This window comes from Chelonia mydas, chromosome 1 (assembly GCF_015237465.2).
Source record: "Chelonia mydas isolate rCheMyd1 chromosome 1, rCheMyd1.pri.v2, whole genome shotgun sequence".
Lineage (NCBI taxonomy): Eukaryota > Metazoa > Chordata > Testudines > Cheloniidae > Chelonia > Chelonia mydas.
Genome location: NC_057849.1, coordinates 56,393,938 through 56,415,186, shown reverse-complemented (window position 1 = coordinate 56,415,186; position 21,249 = coordinate 56,393,938). Strand labels below are relative to the sequence as shown.

Here is a 21,249-nt window from a genome sequence, read left to right as displayed (position 1 = left end):
GGCCAGATGGCTACAAGAGTGTGGTCAAAGGTAGATACATTAGTTCCAGGTTAAGCAGGTCCCATTTCCCTGGGTAAAATAACGGGGACTATTCCAGAACACTCGGGAAGTTTCTAGAACTAATTAAGGCAGGCAGGCTAATTAGGACACCTGTAGCCAATTGGGAAGCTGCTGGAATTAATTAAGGCTAATCAGGACACCTGGTTTAAAAAGGCTGTCACTCCAGTTAGTGAGGTGTGTGCATAAGGAGCTGGGAATGAGAGGATGTGCTGCTGGAGGACTGAGGAGTACAAGCGTTAACAGACATCAGGCGGAAGGTCCTGTGGTGAGGACAAGGAAGGTGTTGGGAGGAGGCCAAGGGGAAATAGCCCAGGGAATTGTAGCTGTCGTGCAGCTGTTCCAGAAGGCACTCCAGACAGCTGCAGTCCACAGGGCCCTGGGCTGGAACCCGGGGTAGAGGGTGGGTCCAGGTTCCCCCCAAACCTCCCAACTCCTGACCCAACACAGGATCTTCCACCAGAGGTGAAGGTTTCTGAGCTGGTCCCCGACACACATGGTGGATCAGCAGAAACTGCGGGATTGTTCTTACTCTTTTTTCCCTGTGCTGGCTAGTGATGAGGTTATGTGAGTGAACGGCAGATTTGAGCCATGAAAGTGGCCAAACTGAGGGCTGCCATGAATCTCTGAGGTGAGCAAAATCTGCCAATAAGCGCAGGACCCCCTAAGGTAGAGGAGGAACTTTGTCACACTAGCTTGTAAAGGGGGGCTGAAGCAGGAATGGGACTGCTACTCAGGCTGTTGTGGGGATAATTGGAATGAGGGAGATTTCAAGTATCTCATTGAAACAGATAGCAAAATCCTCTAATCTTTGTCTCGTTATCAAGGAAAAAACAAAGCCTTGATGAAAACTTTTTTTTTAAAAATTGTGCATCCCATAATTTTTGTGTTTCACTGTAATTTTTGTGCACTCTAAAATATTCTGTAGCTCCTGCACACCTGTCTAGGCATGACCCTTTGCATTTGGCAGAGCCAAAAAAGTAGCAGCCCTAAAGTGGCCATTTTGCAACTGGCTACATAGACTGCACCTCTCTTTCTCTGTTCCTTTCTCCTCCCCCAGCTGGTGAGTATCTGCCTGTTAGCCCCAGTGCTCCCTTTTTTATTGCTGAGAAGATAGTACATTTTCACACCTCGATTAAAAGTTTAATAAACTTTTTTCTGATGAAAAATGTTGCTATCACAATGTAAACTGGTGCACTGTTAAACTTGTTTTGTAGAACACTTTCTCCAGACAAATAATAGCAGCTGCCAAAATGGAGAACTTCAAAGCCTAACTGGGATCTTTTAATGCTAAAATGATCATGCACTTTGTTTTTTCCTCCCATTTACTGCATCTCTGAAATAAATGTTGACAATTTTAGTTGTAGTTGGAGTCTGCTATTGACTGTAATATTCATAACTTTATATAATTCACACAGCACTATATTAAAAAGATGCCAATTATAGTACAATATAGACTGCAAGGTAAGTTGAACTTGAGCAAATAAATGTTGTAGTGGCTAGCAAGGGGTGGGTCTATGAGGTAGAGTGTGCCTTAAACTCAGAGTTTAGAGTTCTTAGCATCTTGGAGGATCAGGCCTTTGAGTCTTCATTGGGAATTACAAACTCACACCCCAGCTGCCATGTTTGAAGAGATGTGATGCAAATGTAACTTACTGAGTTTTATAATGTGGCCTTCAGTTGCTCTTTCCTTGTATATGCAAGGACCAAGCTGATCAACAGCAAGTTTTTATTAGTGGTGGTTTCAAATTACAAGCAATTTCTATTAATCTGTCATGTAAAAGCAAATACTATGGTTATGTGTATTTTATTACACAATTTATGTACACTTTATATAATCAGGTGTAGTCCCCTGGTTCCAGTAAGTTGGTGTTGCAAAGTTTGAACAGTTCCCCTCCTCTCGTTTAGAGACCTAAGATTTTCAAGGAAATCAGCCTTCCTGAGTCGAGCAATGAAATCAGGATTTCTGCTTCTTTGGTCCTCTGTGCAGCACACATATGAATACAGATGATCATTATTAGTAATTATGGACTTCATCCTTTTTGCAATTACTGTGGTTGCAGTTCTGCAAATAAGAACCTATAGTGAGATACCATCACTAAGCATGGTCCTGTCATATTTGTGGGTTTTTTGGTCTTCCCTAAATGTTGAATAAACACATTTGTCCCACCACAGCCGATTTTTCACTACAATATATTCTCTTTAATGTAGCAGAAGCCATACAATGTGCTTATTGCCCTCCTACTGCATTTTTATGCATTGAGAACAAAAGTTCAAACTTTTCTTAGTTAATAGTGACAATATATATACATTTTTAAAACAAAACTCATCTGGTTTTAGGATTAGTATCATACTTTGCAGAATTCTCTGGTATGCAAGTAGAGAAGATATGTTTGTTTGTCCTTTGGAATGCGTATTTGAAAAATTAAAAGCTGGAATGCTGTCCAAGAGTGGCAATATATGCAAGGACTTGCTGTGCCTAAGGACTTGTATCCCTGATGCTGCAAACTGGAGAGCACCTCCTGTGAGGTGCTGAGGGGCTCTCAACTTCTCCTGAAGTGCATGGGCACTGAGGGCACTAGGTATCTTGCAAACGGCTTAAAAACCCACAGAGGTTACATAGAAATTCTGCAGTGCTGCAAGGCCCATCATGTAGGGTCTGATTCAGTGCAAGTCTTAGTTTTCTTCTATGACCTTTGAAGTCAATGGGGATTGAGGACACATTGGGCCTGATCCATATCTCCTTGCATGCATTCAAGCCCTTACTGCCTCACCAGTAGCACTGTACATCTTGCAGGACTTGGCCCTTTATTTCCTCAAGTTGAAAAAGAATATCATTTTGGCAGCGTGTTATTTTTTTAAAAGGCCCATTGCATAGAAATGAAGGACTGAAAAGGACCTTGAGAGCTCATCTAGTCCAGCTCTTGCACTGAGACAGGACCAAGTGAACCAGACCATCTCTGACAGATGTTTGTCCAACCTGTTCTGAAAACCTCCAGTGACAGAGATTCCACTACAAGGCCTATTCTAGACCTTAACTATCTTTATAGTTAGAAAGTTTTTCCTAATATGTAACCTATATCTCCCTTGATGCATAATAAGCCAATTACTTCTTGTCCTATCTTCAGCGGACGTGGAGAACAATATATCATTGTCCTCTTTATAACAGCCCTTAACATATTTGAAGATTATCAATCTTCTGTTTTCAAGACTAAACATGCCCAGTTTTTTTAACCTTTCCTCATAGGTCAGGTTTTCTAAAATTTTTATCATTTTTGTTGCTCTGCTCTGTACTCTTTCCAGTTTTTGTCCACATGTTTTCTTAAAGTGTAGCACTTGGAACGGGACATGGTACTCCAGCTGAGGTCTCATCCCCGCCAAGGAGAGCGGGATAATTACTCCCACCTAGTGTTGCTAAATTTTCTCTGCCACAATCCTTTTAGAACACAGCCTGCTAGTGAACTGAGTCCCACATCCAATCTGGTATTGTGCTAGACAGAGAGCTCCTTCCCACCTTCAGTACATGCAGTAGCTTATTAAAGCAACATTTGAAAAAATAAAACAGGAAATGATTTCAGTAGGGGATGTGGTGGTGTCTGATAGAGAAAAGTAGAGTAGGTCTGAAGTGTAGTTATTTCTTTTAAATGAGCCTTAAGTTCCTGTAGAAATTTCACACTAGAATCTCTGCATGGACTTTAATATGGTGGTAGGGTCCATGTTTGTTTTTGTTGCAAACATACTTGCATTGATGCTCCTCACAACCTTTGTCCTAATGCTGCCATTTGTTATGTACAGAGTATTTAACTGAGAGCTCACTCCCACGGATAGGTTTGTAGTGGAAAATTACTAATTCATGAAGATTTTTAGTCAGTCATTCCACAGACCCACTATTCCTTCTATTAGGCAGCTTAATGTCTGGTTGAGCTATTGCACTGAAGATCTTAAAAGGGCATAATCCTGCAAGTTGCTGAGATTCCTTAATTCACACTGTTTTCCCTCAGGGGCAGATTTGAGGAAAAAATGCATTGCTGAGCGGCTTCAGGCTGTCTGTGAATCTGGTGGCCAGATGGGTGCTTCATGTCCTCCGGTGTCTTCTTTGGAGCTAATATCTTGGCCTTGGAAATACTCCAGACCACCTCTCTGCTTCTATCAGCTCTATAGTTGATGGTGAGTATTTATTTATTGGTGAGGGTGGGATGCGAAAGACCTTTCTATTATATAGTATTTTTAGTGCTTAGGTCATTGGCTGGGTGCCTAGAAAGGTCTTGTATAAATTTAAATAAATACAGTGGGACCCCAAAAGAGGACATGTGCACAACACTTTGAGCCTTTCAAAGTCTGTGAGGCAATCCCTTCTCAATTGGGAAGAGCCATTGAAGCTGTCTAGATTAATTTATCATGTCTGGCTGTCTTTAATGGTCCGGGAGAGTGATTGTTTTGGCCACCATCACACCAGCCAGGAGTACTGGGGAGACGGCAGGTCTTTCTGACAGATAGCTTTTATTATTTAAATAATAACACAGCCTCTTTTAGGACTACTCCTAGCTTTGTTCCTAGGTTTCATAGAAATCAGGAGATCCATCCATCTTCCTTTGTTTCTTTGGAATAAATTGGTTAAAAACAATCTGTGATTTTATTGGCATTGGCCAGTCCCTTAAGTTACTCCTGAGGGCATTCTGTGACAAAAAATTAAAAATTCTGCACACAACATTTTAAAATTCAGCAAATTTTATTTGTCAAATAAATGTGGAGGCTCCAGCATGGCATTGGGGAGCACAGGCCACTGGCTGCACAGATGTCGGAGATCACTCTGCAGCTCCTCCCCAGGACATGGACTCAGCAGTGAGGCTGCATCCAGAAACACCTCAGGACCCTGTCCCTCTGTGCCAGGTGCACCAGGTGTGGGCAGGCAGGCTCAGCAAGGCAGGATCCAAGTGTGGAGGTGCTTGGGGGGGATTCAGAGGTGGGTTGAGAGGCTTCTGTTTGGGTCAATCTGGGTGTGGGTGGCTCATGCGGGATCTAGGTGCGGGGTGGATCTGGATGCACAGGAGCTTATTGGGTGGGTTTTAGGTGCAATGGTAATGGGACTCTGCAGGGGGTCCAAGTGAAGGTGGTTGGGGCTCAGCAGGGGGGAGGGTCTGGGTGTGGGGGTGATAGAACTTGGTGGGAGGTTTGAGTGGGGGGGTCTAGATGCTGGGGAAGTGGGGCTCAGTGGTGTGGGGATCCATGTGCAGCTAGTTGGGGCTTGGTAGGGTGGGGATCCGGGTGGGAGTGGCTTATCAGGGTGGGTCCAGGTGCAGGGTGAGTGGGGTTTGTCAGTGGGGGTTGTGGGTGCAAGGGGGGTGAGGCTTGACAGGAGGATCTGGGTATGGGGGGGTCTGGGTGCATGGGTGTTGGGCGGATGGCGGAGAAGCTCCCTGATCCCTTCCACTGCAGCTGAGGAGCGATGCGTGCAGGAAGTGCGGGGGGAGTCTGCAGAGCTTCCTACAGCTGGGGGAGAAATCTGGGGGTGGGTCTGATATGGCCCTGGATGCCGTGCAGGGGAAGAGGAAGTCCCCTCCTCCCCAGCCCAGCTGGGACTAGCAGCTGAGCTCAGCACAGGGTAGGAACCACCAGCCGGGTCTTCCCCAGTCCCGCTGCCTGCCCACAGTGATTTACCTCTCTGCCGGCTGCCCTGGGCATCCAAAACATACTGCTGGGGAGAGTCGCATGACCGCTCTTGTGGCTTCCCTTTGCTTCCCCGTCAGAAAGTCATTTTTCTTGTGTGGAAGCAAAGAAATCTGTGAGGCGCTCAAATTCTGCACATGTGCAGAGGTGCAGAATTCCCCAGGAGTACTTAAGTATTAAGAATTAAAGACATTTAATTCCCTCTTTGTTAAGTTGTAAATCTCCTTAACAAGTGTAAGTATCAAAGCCTCTCATTCTGTCTTGTCTAAATTGAGCCACTCCTGTATCAGAGAGATTTGTATACTAGAGGGTAGGTACTGCTTATCCATTGTGTGTCTTGTTGTAATCTATGAATCAATCCATGATATTTGGGATGTCACAGAATGATGAGTTCTGAGCTATCTTCAGTCAGCCAAGAATTTCTAAAAGAATTTCAGAGGTCACAAAATAATTGTATAAAGTTTAATTAAAACATTTTTCTGCCTCTGACTGTCCCCCACAGCTTGTTTTAGTGAGAACATTCAGCACGGAAATCTGTGCTAACTCAGTTCGGCTTTGCAGTTTACTTTTAAAGCGTTTACATGACATATGGCAACTTTGTTACTGCATCTCTTGATGGAAACTGCTAGGCAGCCAGTTGGCAATTTGTACACCAATTCACCTAGTGATGTAGGGTGGATGTAAGCGCTCCTAAGATATTGTACTGGGTTGTGTATATTGAGTGCAGTCAATTGAGGTAATCCAATCTAGACCGTAATCAGTTTTTATTGTCCTGCCTGAGCAGAGGCTTTTGTGCTGCTAGACAAAGACTGTGGGAGGCTCAATCCAGACTGGGGGAGAATTAAGAAGGAAGGGAAATTTGTTCCTACTAAAGATGGGCTCAAGCCAGAAAATCTAAATCAGGATGAGAGCTGGCTGGGAATTTTTCAGTGAAATGACTTTTCCATCAGAAAATATGGATTCATTGAAACTGAAACTTTCTTTGGGACAGCACTGGTTGTGATGAAATTCTTGTTGGGAAGTTCATGATGGACTTTATGGAGAGAGAGAGAAACATGAACAAACACCCTCATTCAGAGCAGGGACTTGAACCTGGGCTCTTGGCTATTCTGAGCTCTCTGGTTTTTCATGAAATTTTTTTGAACAGTCTCAGATTTGTCCAGATGTGGAATGGGAAAATTTTAGAAATCTCAAAAAATTTAACAGGCTGTGAAAACTGTTTCCCACACATCCCTAGGCAGGATTTTAAACAAGCTCTAGGGTGGTACGATGCAGGGTTTTGTTTTTGCCAGTCATAGAGATAAGGTCATTTGCAAAACCTGGATCGCGATTCAGGTTTTGAATACCTGCAAAGTTAGGGGTTGTCCAGTTCTGGGGATTTTGTTTAGCACCTTTTCTCATTTATTTCTGAAAACTAGATTTCCATGTGCCAAATCCTGTCCCCTTCCCTGCCCATTGGAACCACAGCAGTTGCCTGTCAGCCAGAGAACCACCACAGACATGGAGAAGGGGGCATGAGTTGTGCACTTTTACATTAAGATGGAAAACAATGTACTGTACTTCACAGTGCTCGCAAAGTATGCTGTTTCCAGTCATTTGGATAGCTTTTTTTTTTATTCAACCATTTTCTCAAACTTAGCAAACGGTATATTCCTCACTTAGAACTTTGTACATGCCATGTTACAGCTTTAAAAAAGATGCAATTTTTAGCTGTACCAATGTATTGAAGTACCAGTGTGGAATATGAAAAAGAGATTTTCCCCCTTCCCGGAAACTTAAAAATGGCCAACCAGAATTTTACTAAACAAAAAACCACAACTCACTTTTTGACTATTTCAGCCTATGAATGTTTTCCTAGAAAGTTACAAGTACCTGGAGATGAAAGCACTTCCTTAGTCTATTGTGGATGTTTACTGTATCTGTCTAACCTACCCTACGTGTAGGTCTCTCTGGTGCTCAGATGGGAATTGATCCAAAGTCCTCTAAAATTAATAGAGGTGATGTCCCAAGTCTCAAAACAGTGAGGTCCCAGGCACTCATCGCATCTTGGCCTTCACCCAATGTCTGCTGAAACCTGCTGGGCTGAGGAACTAAGAGGACTACAGCCTCAGCCAAGTCACCACTTACGAGATCCCTGACTGGAGGGTTGCCCTGCTCCACCGATTTGGTCCAACCACGCTATTTCTGCCCAAAGGTGACACAGGAAGTTGTCTGTGTTCCTGATCCTTGCCTTTTCTCCGGTTCCTGCTCTTACACCTCACTTCCAGCCATCAGTTACCAGTCCTGGCTCTGATCCCTGGTTCCAACTTCTGACTCTGGCGTGACCCTTAGTTCTGACCATTAGTATCTGACCCTGGCTCTGACCCTCTGCTTTGATTCCTGGCTCTGACACTGGCTCAATCCCTGGCACCAGCAGTTGACTCTGGTGCTGATCCTCAACTTTGTTCCCTGATCTGGATATCTGCTCCCCCACTAGACCTGACTCCTGCTCTGACCACTAGGCAAGACTGCCAACGTCCTGGTCCCTAACAATAAACCCCCTTTAACTTTAATGGATTTTGGATCAGGCCCTTGTAGAGAGCCCCCTGATCGTAGCCTCTATGAGCTAATGTTCCTTGATATCTAGCTACTAGTGTTGTCACTAGAGCTGGTGCAGCAGTTTCTGAACCACACTGAGAGTGGCTGTGTTTCTGAACCACAGTAAGAGCACGATAGCACTGTATTCTTATTGGTTGGGGCAGGTCCACTCCAGCACCTCCATATCAAGGATTGTTGATTTCCATAAAGTCCACTAAAAGGTGTTCTCAGGGCAAGTGTACACTAGAGTGCTACATTGGTGCAGCTGCGCTGCTGTAGTGCATCTGGTGAAGATGTGTTTTGCTGATGGGAGAGCACTCTCCCAATGGCATAATTACCCCACCTCCTTGAGAGGCAGAAGCTATGTTGGCGAGAGAGCGTCTCTAGCCAACATAGTGCCAGTGTGAACAGCGCTTATATCGATGTAACTTACGTTGCTCAAGGGGGTGTCTTTTTCACACCCCTGAGCAATGTAAGTTACATCAACTTAAGCAGTAGTGTAGACCAGCCCTCAGACAAATAGCATTTGATAAACCTGAAAGTTAATAGCTGCCCCTTTGAACTTCTGTAATATAATCTAAAGGTTTTCTTCCTTTCAATGGCGTTCCAAGAAAGTTTATGGAGGGATTAATAGTGTCATTTACAAATGCAGAAGGCATAAACATACAAGCAGCCTTAATGGAAATAATATCAACATATATAGAATACAAGGAAGATCTAAGTCGGGGGTGGGGTGGGGAGAAGGCAGAGCTCCAAAACAGCAATTGACTGCCTGGTATTTTTTAACACAAATATTCCCACAAAATAGTTGGTCTCTATAGTCATTTTTTCAAGAACTTGGCTGTGGTATCCTGTCAAGTTACCCCTATGTGAACTTACACATGTTCTTATATCTACACTCTTCACTTTAACAAGATTTGGTGAAAGTATATATGTCTCATAAAACTCATCTGAAGAGAGCGTGTTTAAATAATAATGCAGTGTTTAAAGAATCCTTTGAAATTAGCCCTTGTCTGCTTGGTCCTGAACAAAATTAGGTACTTTTTGACTACTATCCTGAACAGTACAGGACAATAACTCAGTCCAGTGGCAGGGACAGCTGTTGAGCTCACAGACACACACCCACAATGTCTGCAATGCACACAGCTGCTGCCTGGCTGCATTACAAAGGTGCCTCAGCAGAAGCATATGGGCTGTCTGAAATTCAGTCTTTGAGCAGGCTATATTTTACAAGTTCGTTTTCTAATGTACTGCAAGCACAGGCATGCTTCTATGGCATCTAGAGCATTTTGCTGAATGATTTGGTAGTACACTACTGACCAGACAGCACATTTCCAGATTTAGATTATAAGAGGAAAACAGCAAGTGGTAGGTTCAACTACAGGTCAATGGATATGTTATACTAGAGTTCCTTCACTGAGCGCGGGAGTAGTTTTATCCCTTGGGGACCAATACTGTAAACTGTACTCAGCAGAGATGGCCTAAGGTGTTTGCTTTTATGACTACTAGTACCATTCGCACTGGAAAAATGTTATCACATTGTAAACAGCACTTTTAATATCACAGGGTTTTTTTCTGCAGGCATTAGAAATCCAAACTAGAATTACAAATGTTAATTTTCTCCCTTTCTCTAAAAGAAATTAAGTTCTCTTTAGCCAGTATGCTATCAGGAGATTGAGAGGAAGAAGGGTGGGACAAAGAGGTGGCAGAATATATTAAATCTGATGGCAAAGGGAATAGCACTTGATGAACTTTAACTGGCCACTAATATCAACAAATACAAATGTGGAGTGTAGCCAATTCAAGGCTGTAAAGCAGTTCATGCCAGACAAAAAAAATTCACTTAACCCTGGCAGTTGCAGTATGGATATGTATGAGAAGCTAATATTTTAACAGGATCAGCTTTCTTAAGAATGTTGTAGACATATACAACAGACAAGCTAAAGTTAAACATAATGACTGTATTAATGTAACTTGATTATATACTTCAGAGTTGTTGTATCCCAGGATACAGCAACCTGTTATTCCCGGGATATTAAAGAAGCAAGGTGGGTGTAGTAATATTGGGCTGACTTCTGTTCGTCCAAGAGACAAACCTTTTACACAGAGCTTTTCTTCAAGTCTGGTCTTAAATTAGAAGGAGTTGAAGAAGAGGAACTGAAAAAGAGCTCTGTATAAGCTAGAAAGCTTTTCTCTTGCATTAAGACAAGATATTACCTCATCCATCTTGTCTCTCTAATGCGCTTTGGTGGCGCACATGGAAAACAAGACAGCAATTTCCCCCCTCATTTATACCTATGCAGTCCAACTGAAGTCAGTGGGAGTTGTGCATGGAGACCTGAAGGAAAATTGGGTCCTAATGATAAGGTTTAGTGTGTCTCTCTCTCTCTCTCTCTCTCACACACACACACACGTTATAATATGAGAGATGATAAAACCTCTTATTCTTTTGTTGTCATAGAAATAAAGTACTCATTCTCACAGTGGCTGGGTTAAAAATGTTTATGAAACTAAGTGTAGGCCCCAGCCATATGTCTGCTGACTAAGATCTAGCCCATGTAGGAGTTAATCACACACCCATTGTGTCAGTTCATGTTGTTTACAGATCTTCCACATTTTTTATCAAACAATATTTTTAATGTTAAAGTACAGTGAGCGGTGCTCCTGGGCTATGCTAAATGTGACTTTGTGGGAGGCTGGTCTCAGAATTCCAAATGCAGTGATCCTGGTGACGCAGGACCAATTTTCCGCTTGTCTAGGGTGGATTTGTTAAAATCTCACACAGGAATGAAAAATGCCAGACTGGATGTTGACCCACCCCAAACATAAGTAACTTCAACTTGCAGTGTTTAAAACACTTAACGTTATTTCATGAAGAGGTGTTTTGATGTGTACTGATTAGAGACACAATAAAACAAATTCAGATGAAAACTGCTATCTAGATGATGTTTTTCTGTGATTATGCTTCTTTCCTCCACAATGGTTCAAATCCCATAGCCCTGCCTTAGTTCTTATTCAGACAGATCTCCTACAGATTTAGGATGTTTGACTTTTGTCTGAGACAGATCTGACCAAAAATTTCATCATTTGGCCCACTATGTATAAACTGAACTTCGATGAATAAGACATCGTAGGGCTGAACTATTTTAATTTAACTTAGTTTCTGTATGACATGAGCATATTCTGACTGTCTAGAAGTACTATAGTACATAATTTGTAATAGGACAGATACAGCCAGTCAGAAGATAAATACATTGAAAATATTGGTAATGTCAGTGCATTATAAGCATAACAGAACCTTCCCCAGATTATCCCCTTTCACAAACACAGATCTCAGTCTCTCTCTTGCTCCGAGGATCTGGCTGTGATGGTATTTTGCAGATCTGTATTTATAAAACACATGGTCAGCATTTAGCTAATAACTGGGATCATATCTTAGGCTTGAGCTGACTGTTTATAATTAATCCTCAAAATGCCTCTTTCTGGCCTCACTGCACACAATAGTCTCCCTGGTAATTTTCACTGATCATCTACCTAAAAGGGAATATCATTGTCTGAAGCATATTCATGTTTGTGCTGAAAGAAGAGGGTCCCAATGGATAATCTGAGAGATTGTTTCATAATGGATCTAGCTGTACACAACCAAAATGTCTCATATCACATAAAAGCTCTAACAGAATGTAATGGGAATGGAGTCTATGCCAGCATAATATTAGGGGCAGCATAATGATTGTTTATTTTTATATGCTTGACAGACTCAGTGGGCCAAGTACTGTTGTGGTGTTCAGTCTGAGTTCAGAACTGTTACTCTGGTCTTACAGCAGTGTAATTGAGTGCAGCATTCGGTCTGATGTCTTCCAGGGAGGGTCACAAAGCCACAGAATGTTCATGAGTGCTACATTTTACACTGGGATCTCACATTTAGCTGACAGATGTGGAAAAAACCCCAACGCATGTAGCCAGACAACTCCCTACTGACCACACAGCTTCCAATATTGAAGAGTGCAAATTATTCTAGCTAATTATTTTAGCATTAATTTGTACTCAGAAACATACCCCAAGGTTTGCTCTTTACTTCTGGCATTGTATTGTTTAGGGTGGATTTCACCCACTTTATATCTAACTACACTCCTTCCAGAGTTCTTTCAACACAAACACAGAAAACACATGCATGAAAAAATCTGTCCTTTTTTGGAAAGCTCCTTACTGAAGCATAGCAAATTTCAGAGCTCCGGGGTGCAGATCTGACAACATCATGCTGCACATACTGCATAAATACCGTACATAGATTGTTTCATGCCTGCAAGAGTTAATGAAGAATTAAATGAATTATTAAAGAGCTAGAGATGAGGATGAGAAACAAGGCTTTGGTACATTAGTCAGCTGTTTGGTTTATCTAATTGCTTAGGTTTTAAAGCATATTAGATGTAACGTTTAGGGAATCATCACAGTATTTTATCATGCCTTACAGTAGGTGAAGAGTGAAGATTTAAATTTGCAGTAATTAATAGGTTGTGTGGGTTCATGGAAGGCCACCAGAGGCAGAGAAAGTTAGGGGTTAGTGCTGCTCTAAGCAGGTGTCACCGTGCCTGCAGCTGCAGCTGCAATTTCAAGCAGGCTTATTTTGAATATGAAAACGTCAAGGAGGGAGGCAGAATGTTTTACTAAAAGGGGGAAGGAAGAGGAGGGAGGCCTGTGCAAAACTCTCTCAAAGGAGTTCAGTTATAATGTAATTGTTTGAATCTGTTTAAGGTTTGTAGAGCAGTGGAACAGTTTTCCAGTGATCTTTACTCTTCTAATGATGCTTTTAAAACCGTTGTTATTGCAAGAGATCAGAAATCTTAGACATAGTCTGCGGACCCCCAAGGGTCCACAGACCACAGGTTGAAAACCACCATACTACTCAATGTGAGTAAGGGTTGCAGAATCTGACACTTATATAGTAATGTCAGCATGAAGGGTACTTAAACATATAAAACAAAGTGAAGTTCAAAGGAGTTTACAATCTAAGTATTGGGGCCAAATTCTCGACTGCTAATTTCCAACAGGTCTGCACTTCCATTTGAAATTTTTAGGAGTCCACAAATGAAAAAGGTTGAAACCACTGGAGTAGTACATACTCAGATGAGTAGCCCTACTGAGGTCAATGGGACTGCTCATTTGAGTAAGTGCTCATCAGTGTGAGTAAATGTTGTAAAATTAGGCACAAAGTTAGTAATAATAATAACTAATTTTACGTATGATTTTGTTTTTGTTAAGTATTCTACTTTTAGTGCAAAGTCTTCAAATGTAGAAATACAAGTAAAATGCAGCAAACCATGTTTGGAAAAAAATGGAAAATGTCCTCTTATAAATATTCATCTGTACAATGATATTTTCTATCTCTATATCTACACACAAGCACACATATAATATTTTTAACTAGATAGGAAAATCTTACTCATCTCTGTAGAAAAACAAGGTAGAGATTTTTACCAGGGCCTCAGTTTGAGACTGTGTGATATTTGTGTGTGTGTGCATGTGCAGTTTGTCAAGATGCTCTGGAAAAGGCTATGGTTTGGCTGACTAAACTGTGGAGTGATGTGTAGTGATAAAAGTGCTCAGGGGAATTTTTGGGGCACCCAAGAGCAAAACGTACACCACTGCGTGGGTGTTTTTTTTTTTTTTAAAGACATTTTTCACTTTTTTTTTTTTTTTTAAGTTTTTAAGCTTGCTGACAGTTTATGCCACATGCTAGAAAGTTTACCTCTAATTCCCCTCACAAAATGTAGTGCATTACAACTGAACACAGGCTTGCTGAAGTACAAGAGAGATTTTGGTTTGGATTGCCTGTTTTGATTGCAGTTTTGATATAGATTTTTGTCCTGAAATCTACCAGATGGCAGCACATTTGGACACTGACCATAAAATCGGTGAGCACACAACTAAATTGGGATACGCACCACTAGTTATTTGCAAAACATTTTGAGTAGCAAACGGTCTAGAGGCTAGAGCTGCAGTGAACTGTGCATCAGTTTCAAGTTCTTGGGAACAAAAGTCCTGCTGAGCTCATTGTGAGCTGACTGCCACACACCCTTTAGGATAATCATCCAGCCAAGGAACTGCTGCTGCTGTTGCATGAATCTCTGAGCCTAACCGCTTCTTTGAAAATGACCTCAAAGAATGGCAGTCTGCATTGAGAAAGCACTATGGGCCTGATCCTGAGAATCACCTCAACTCCTATAGATTTCATTGTGAGTTAAGGATGCTCATAACCTCCCAAGTGATTCTTAGACTCACACTGGGTCAGGATCCCAAGAAAGTTTTCATTTAAAAATATTTCTGTAGACTGGAGTTGGAAAACAGGGAATTAGGTTGTGATTCTGTTGCTTTAAAAATACATATGTGAAGTGATATCTTTCTAGAATAATTGCTTCTATGGATATCTGAATGTGTGGGGGAGGGTTCAGCCGATATAACTGTTTCTGCTCTTAGACATGTGTGTTATTGACTACCATGATATTTTGACCCGCCTGGAAATTTCAAGATTTTTCCCATCTGGAAGAATTTTCAGCGTGTTAATGGAGTTAGATCTGGGGCTCTGGTTAGCTGGTGAGAACAGCACTCTGCAATACAGATTTGGAATCAGGGAGGCACAATCTCCCCTGCTGCTCACTGCCCATTGAAGGGGCACAATCTGCTCCATTATTTGCTCCTAGCCCTGCTCAGCAGGCTGGTATGGAAGAGAGGAGGGAGGGTCATCATGATATCCTTTCTCTCCCATCTTGTCCTACCACTGTTTCAGGGCCCTGTTTCCTGGCAGGAGAGGAGGAAATGAGGAATCTCAGCTGGTAGGGAATGCAGGGGCAGGTCTTGTGAATGGCACAAGGGGTGAAAAGATTCTTGCTCACCTTTTCTGCCCTGGCAGGGCTGCTCAGGAGCCACTCACAAGCTATGTCTTAATTTTATGTCACCTTGTTAAGATCCAGCTCTTACTGCTGTTCCTGGCATTCCAGATCACTGTTGGCAACTCTCCCAATTTTATCAGGAGTCTAGTGATATTTGAGCTTTTCTTAAAGCTCCAGCTAGTGATTACGTAGGAATCTTTCATTTTTTGAAAAACAGCAAGCTTCCAGCCCTCATGGTTGAAGAGTGGAGCTTGATGACATGACCCCCTACAAGCTCAAAAAGCAGAAAGTAAATACCCCCTCCTCCTAATTATTTTTGGTCTCATGATTTTTTGGTGCCTGATCCATGAATTTTGAATGCTTGGGGCTGGCAATGCTGTAACATCAACAAGAATTTTATGCACTGAGAGACCAGAGGCCCTTAAATGGAAGCCAGAATGGTATATTTTGGACAGGAGTAGGAAGGCAAAGGAAACAAAGTCCTTGGGACAAATTCTGCTTTCATAACACTTTTGCCCTGCTGACTGCTTTTCAGCTCCGTGCAGAATTTGTGTCCAAGTAGGAACAGGAGTATTTTAAAGTACGAGCAAACAACTGTCCTGAGACTGGTGGGATTCACAAAACGTTTTTTAACTTATTAAGAGGGTGAGATTATCTTCCAGGTAGTGTTTTCTTACCTCTCTGATACCGATCTTTAATCTGCTAATCTTTAAAATGAAAACATTTGTTTCATGTCACCAAGAACTGTGTTGCAGCACATAGTGGTTTATATGGTGCTGTGAGCATTGTCACACTGAATACAGTAGAACATACAGTATCCTGTAAAGTAACGGAGCTAGCAAACACCACAAGATAACAGAATAGTAAAAAAACAAGGTTCTCTGTTCCCTTTTTTACACAGACTTTTGGGTAGTGACATAGAAACATTTAAGATGAAATCAGATTATCTTGTGTTTTTCTTTTCTTTCTTTTTAAGTCTCAAACCATTTAAAAGCTTCTCCTTTTCCTCAGTTCCTGCCATGGTGCTTTGTGGGAGAGTGTGGGCTTGAAACAGCTTTCAGTCACTGGCGTGTTCTAAATATGTATCAGTGGTGCATCTGGTTTTAACAGTGCAGGCTGACTCAAAGCATTTTGTTCTCCGTCCCACTGCCACACAATTCATATTACAGTAAAGAAATATTTTTTATGAGAGAGATTACACAATAAAAAGGGGGAAGCAGCATAGTCCAGTAGAAAGGGAGTCAGGACATCAGGTCTCTATTCCCAGCTCTTCCACTGACTAATTCTGTGACCTTGGATTAGTCACTTAACCCTGTCTCTGCCTCAGTTTCCCGTATGGCATTATGGGGCTAAGGATACTTACCTACCTTTGTAAGGCACCCTGAATGCTAATTATATTAATAAACCTTTTCTATCATGACCACTCATGATGGTGGGTCAGTTCCTGCAATTTTTACGTTTTTTGGTTTCTTTAGTGGCTATTGTCATGGAAGCAACGTGCTTTTGTTACACAGATTAAAATACTTCAAGACCGGTTAATAAATGGTAAACAAAATGAACAAGTTTTTGCAGTAGGCCCTGAATGTCACTACATTTAAGCTCTGGCAGGCAATCTCCCTCACAATCTGATAAAGCTTTTGTCACTGCTCTCTCATGTTGTAACCTCTTTTCATCTGACCCTGTAACTGTGGTGGCGGTGTTTGCGTCTAACCCATCACAATTCCTGCTTTATGCAGTTTTCCTGCTCTAGAGCCCATTCCATCTAGCTCTTCTCTCACCTTCCCCTCAGTGTGGCTGTATTCCATCTTGCTTCTTGTGCCTCATCTCCTCCTGCTCCTTGGGGTTGACTCCTTGATCTCGCTCTTCCAATACTGATGTCTGCCTCTCCATACCCTTCTCCTGGGCAACTTACATTTCTGTGACTGAAACCCATACACAGGAGGGGCCACAACTGGAGGAGTTGTCCTTTGGATGAGATATAAAACTGAGGTCCTGTGGTCATAAGAAATAATGTGGCACTTTTCCAAGAGCCAGGAATGTTGCCCCTTTGTTCAAATTCCAGGTTGTCAATTCCGTTCTGCCGAACCAAATTCCCCCCACATTTTCAAAAAGATAAAAACATTCTTCTTCGCTCCCTGTCCCTTGCACAATATTGCAGTCTTTAAAGTCTGCTGCATCTCACCTCAGCAGTAGCTGCAGTTCATTGGTAGATTAAATTATTTCTGTACAGTCTTTAAGCTCCTTTGGGTTGGATAGTGCTATGTACAAATAATTATCTCCTAGCAATTTGGAGTAGGTATTGAACTGGTGGATTGCTCACTGATTTGGACTTTTTTTTGGCTGAGGCATCAGTATGAAAACAGGAAACAATGTGGGAAATGTTAATAAAACTTGACAACAACAGCTCTGAAGGTGTTTGATCCACCACTCAAGTGTACATAACTATTACAGGATGAGGAAACAGGAAATATGCTAAGGGGAGGAGATGAGAACAGAAGAATAAAAAGAGAGAGAATGAACTTGAAAGATTCCAAGTTGATATTTCTGAAGTCAGTTGGCATGCAATAGACTTTAATCAGAATATACAATATCTCACTTAGGTGCTATGCATGTAAACTACAAAGCCATAATTAAGATCCATCAGGAATAAATTCCATCTGGCCTCTGAATATGAGATCAGGTCAATGTTAATAAATATGAAAAAAGATTTGCAATTGTGCTTAGTTATTTTAATATTATCAAAGCAGATTGACCCTCTTATTTATTTATTTATGTTGCTTCAAACATTGCATTTGTTAAGAGCTTTGAATTACCTAAATGTCCTTGTGCTACTTTCTTTTTTTATTAAATGTCCTTGTGACATTTTTATGCTGTGATCACTTTCTGTCTCAGTTCCCCTCCCCTCCATTCCCTGCTGGTGCTCTTTCAAAAGAATCTGAGTCAGAAAAAAATCCCCTTTTTTTTCTGAAGCATTATAATGTAGTGGGGTTATGTGCCTACTTCCCTCGTGACTCACTGAAACATAGTCTATTGAATGTGTTAATTTTAAATGGACTGTGCAGAGAGAAGACACAGGTTGATTTGGAAATAACAATGAGAATCAACACTTATATCACCTTTAATCTCAAAGCATTTAAAAAAGGTTTTAATTATGATCTGCACTTTACTGGTGAGGAAATTGATGCACAAACTTTAAGTGTTGTCAAGATCACACTTTAAGTTAACGGTGGAGCCCAGGTCTTCTGACTTTCAGTTTAGTGCTCTATCCACTGGACTGTACTTTTTCCCATGGTCTGTATCTCCACGAAGAATTATTTTCTAATATATAAAGAAAAGGAGTACTTGTGGCACCTTAGAGACTAACCAATTTATTTGAGCATAAGCTTTCGTGAGCTACAGCGAAGTGAGCTGTAGCTCACGAAAGCTTTTGCTCAAATAAATTGGTTAGTCTCTAAGGTGCCACAAGTACTCCTTTTCTTTTTGCGAATACAGACTAACACGGCTGTTACTCTGAAACCTTTCTAATGTATATCCATTACTGTCTTCTCTCCAGTATGCCTGTTCATAGAATCATAGAATAACAGAGTTGGAAGGGACCTCTGGAGGCCATCTAGTCCAACCCCCTGCCCAGAGCAGGACCAATCCCAACTAAATCATCCCAGCCAGGGCTTTGTCAAGCCTGACCTTAAAAACTTCTAAGGAAGGGAATTCCACCACCTCCCTAGGTAACGCATTCCAGTGTTTCACCACCCTCCTAGTGAAAAAGTTTTTCCTAATATCCAACGTAAATCTCCCCCACTGCAACTTGACACCATTACTCCTTGTCCTATCATCTGCTATCACCGAGAATAGTCTAGATCCATCCTCTTTGGATCCACCTTTCAGGTAGTTAAAAGCAGCTATCAAATCCCCCCTCATTCTTCTCTTCCGTAGAATAAACAATCCCAGTTCCCTCAGCCTCTCCTCATAAGTCATGTGTTCCAGATCCCTAATCATTTTTGTTGCCCTTCGCTGGACTCTCTCCAATTTCTCCACATCCTTCTTGTAGTGTGGGGCCCAAAACTGGACACAGTACTCCAGATGAGGCTTCACCAGTGTCAAATAGAGGGGAACGATCACGTCCCTCGATCTGCTGGCAGTGCCCCTACTTATACATCCCAAAATGCCATTGGCCTTCTTGGCAACAAGGTCACACTGTTGACTCATATCCAGCTTCTCGTCCACTGTCACCCCTAGGTCCTTCTCTGCAGAACTGCTGCCTAGCCATTCGGTCCCTAGTCTGTAGCAGTGCATTGGATCCTTCCGTCCTAAGTGCAGGACTCTGCACTTGTCCTTGTTGAACCTCATCAGATTTCTTTTGGCCCAATTCTCCAATTTGTCTAGGTCCCTCTGTATCCTATCCCTACCCTGCAGCGTATCTACCACTCCTCCCAGTTTAGTGTCATCCGCAAACTTGCTGAGGGTGCAATCCACACCGTTCTCCAGATCATTAATGAAGATATTGAACAAAACCGGCCCCAGGACCAACCCTTGGGCACTCCACTAGATACCGGCTGCCACCTAGACATGGAGCCATTGGTCACTACCCGTTGAGCCCAACAATCTAGCCAACTTTCTACCCACCTTGTAGTGCATCCATCCAGCCCATATTTCTTTAACTTGCTGACAAGAATACTGTGGGAGACTGTGTCAAAAGCTTTGCTAAAGTCGAGGAATAACACGTCCACTGCTTTCCCTTCATCCACAGTACCAGTTATCTCATCATAGAAGGCAATTAGATTAGTCAGGCATGACTTTCCCTTGGTGAATCCATGCTGACTGTTCCTGATCACTTTCCTCTCCTCTAAGTGCTTCAGAATTGATTCCTTGAGGACATGCTCCATGATTTTTCCAGGGACTGAGGTGAGGCTGACCGGCCTGTAGTTCCCAGGATCCTCTTTCTTCCCTTTTTTAAAGATTGGCACTACATTAGCCTTTTTCCAGTCTTCTGGGGCTTCCCCCGAGTGCCATGAGTTTTCAAAGATAATGGCCGATGGCTCTGCAATCACATCCGCCAACTCCTTTAGCACTCTCGGATGCAACGCATCCGGCCCCATGGACTTGTGCACGTCCAGTTTTTCTAAATAGTCCCGAACCACTTCTTCCTTCACAGAGGGCTGGCCACCTCCTCCGCATGCTGTGCTGCCCAGTGCAGTAGTCTGGGAGCTGACCTTGTTCGTGAAGACAGAGGCAAAAAAAGCATTGAGTACATTAGCTTTTTCCACATCCTCTGTCACAAGGTTGCCTCCCTCATTCAGTAAGGGCCCACACTTTCCTTGGTTTCTTCTTATTGCCAACATACCTGAAGAAACCCTTCTTGTTACTCTTAACATCCCTCACTAGCTGCAACTCCAGGTGTGATTTAGCCTTCCTGATTTCATTCGTACATGCCTGAGCAATATTTATATACTCATCCCTGGCCATTTGTCCAATCTTCCACTTCTTGTAAGCCTTTTTTTTGTGTTTAAGATCAGCAAGGATTTCACTGTTAAGCCAAGCTGGTCACCTGCCATATTTACTATTCTTTCTACACATCGGGATGGTTTGTCCCTGTAACCTCAATAGGGATTCTTTAAAGTACAGCCAGCTCTCCTGGACTCTTTTCCCCCTCATGTTATTCTCCCAGGGGATCTTGCCCATCAGTTCCCTGAGGGAGTCAAAGTCTGCTTTTCTGAAGTCGAGGGTCCGTATTCTGCTGCTTCCCTTTCTTCCTTGTGTCAGGATCCTGAACTCGACCATCTCATGGTCACTGCCTCCCAGGTTCCCATCCACTTTTGCTTCCCCTACTAATTCTTCCCGGTTTGTGAGCAGCAGGTCAAGAAGAGCTCTGCCCCTAGTTGGTTCCTCCAGCACTTGCATCAGGAAATTGTCCCCTACGCTTTCCAAAAACTTCCTGGATTGTCTGTGCACCGCTGTATTGCTCTCCCAGCAGATATCAGGATGATTGAAGTCGCCCATGAGAACCAGGGCGTGCGATCTAGTAGCTTTTGCGAGTTGCCGGAAGAAAGCCTCGTCCACCTCA

At 42.4% G+C, this 21,249-nt stretch overlaps 1 long non-coding RNA gene across 3 annotated transcripts in view; it reads left to right on the top strand.

The window, feature by feature from the left end:
- The window catches only part of LOC122463382, an 80,032-nt gene that overhangs the window by 27,823 nt on the left and 30,960 nt on the right, over window positions 1-21,249 (top strand). For all 3 annotated transcript variants that reach the window (XR_006286671.1, XR_006286672.1, XR_006286669.1), the window contains exon 2: window positions 4,059-4,224. This is a non-coding gene — a long non-coding RNA (uncharacterized LOC122463382). The remainder of the gene's footprint in view (window positions 1-4,058; window positions 4,225-21,249) is intronic.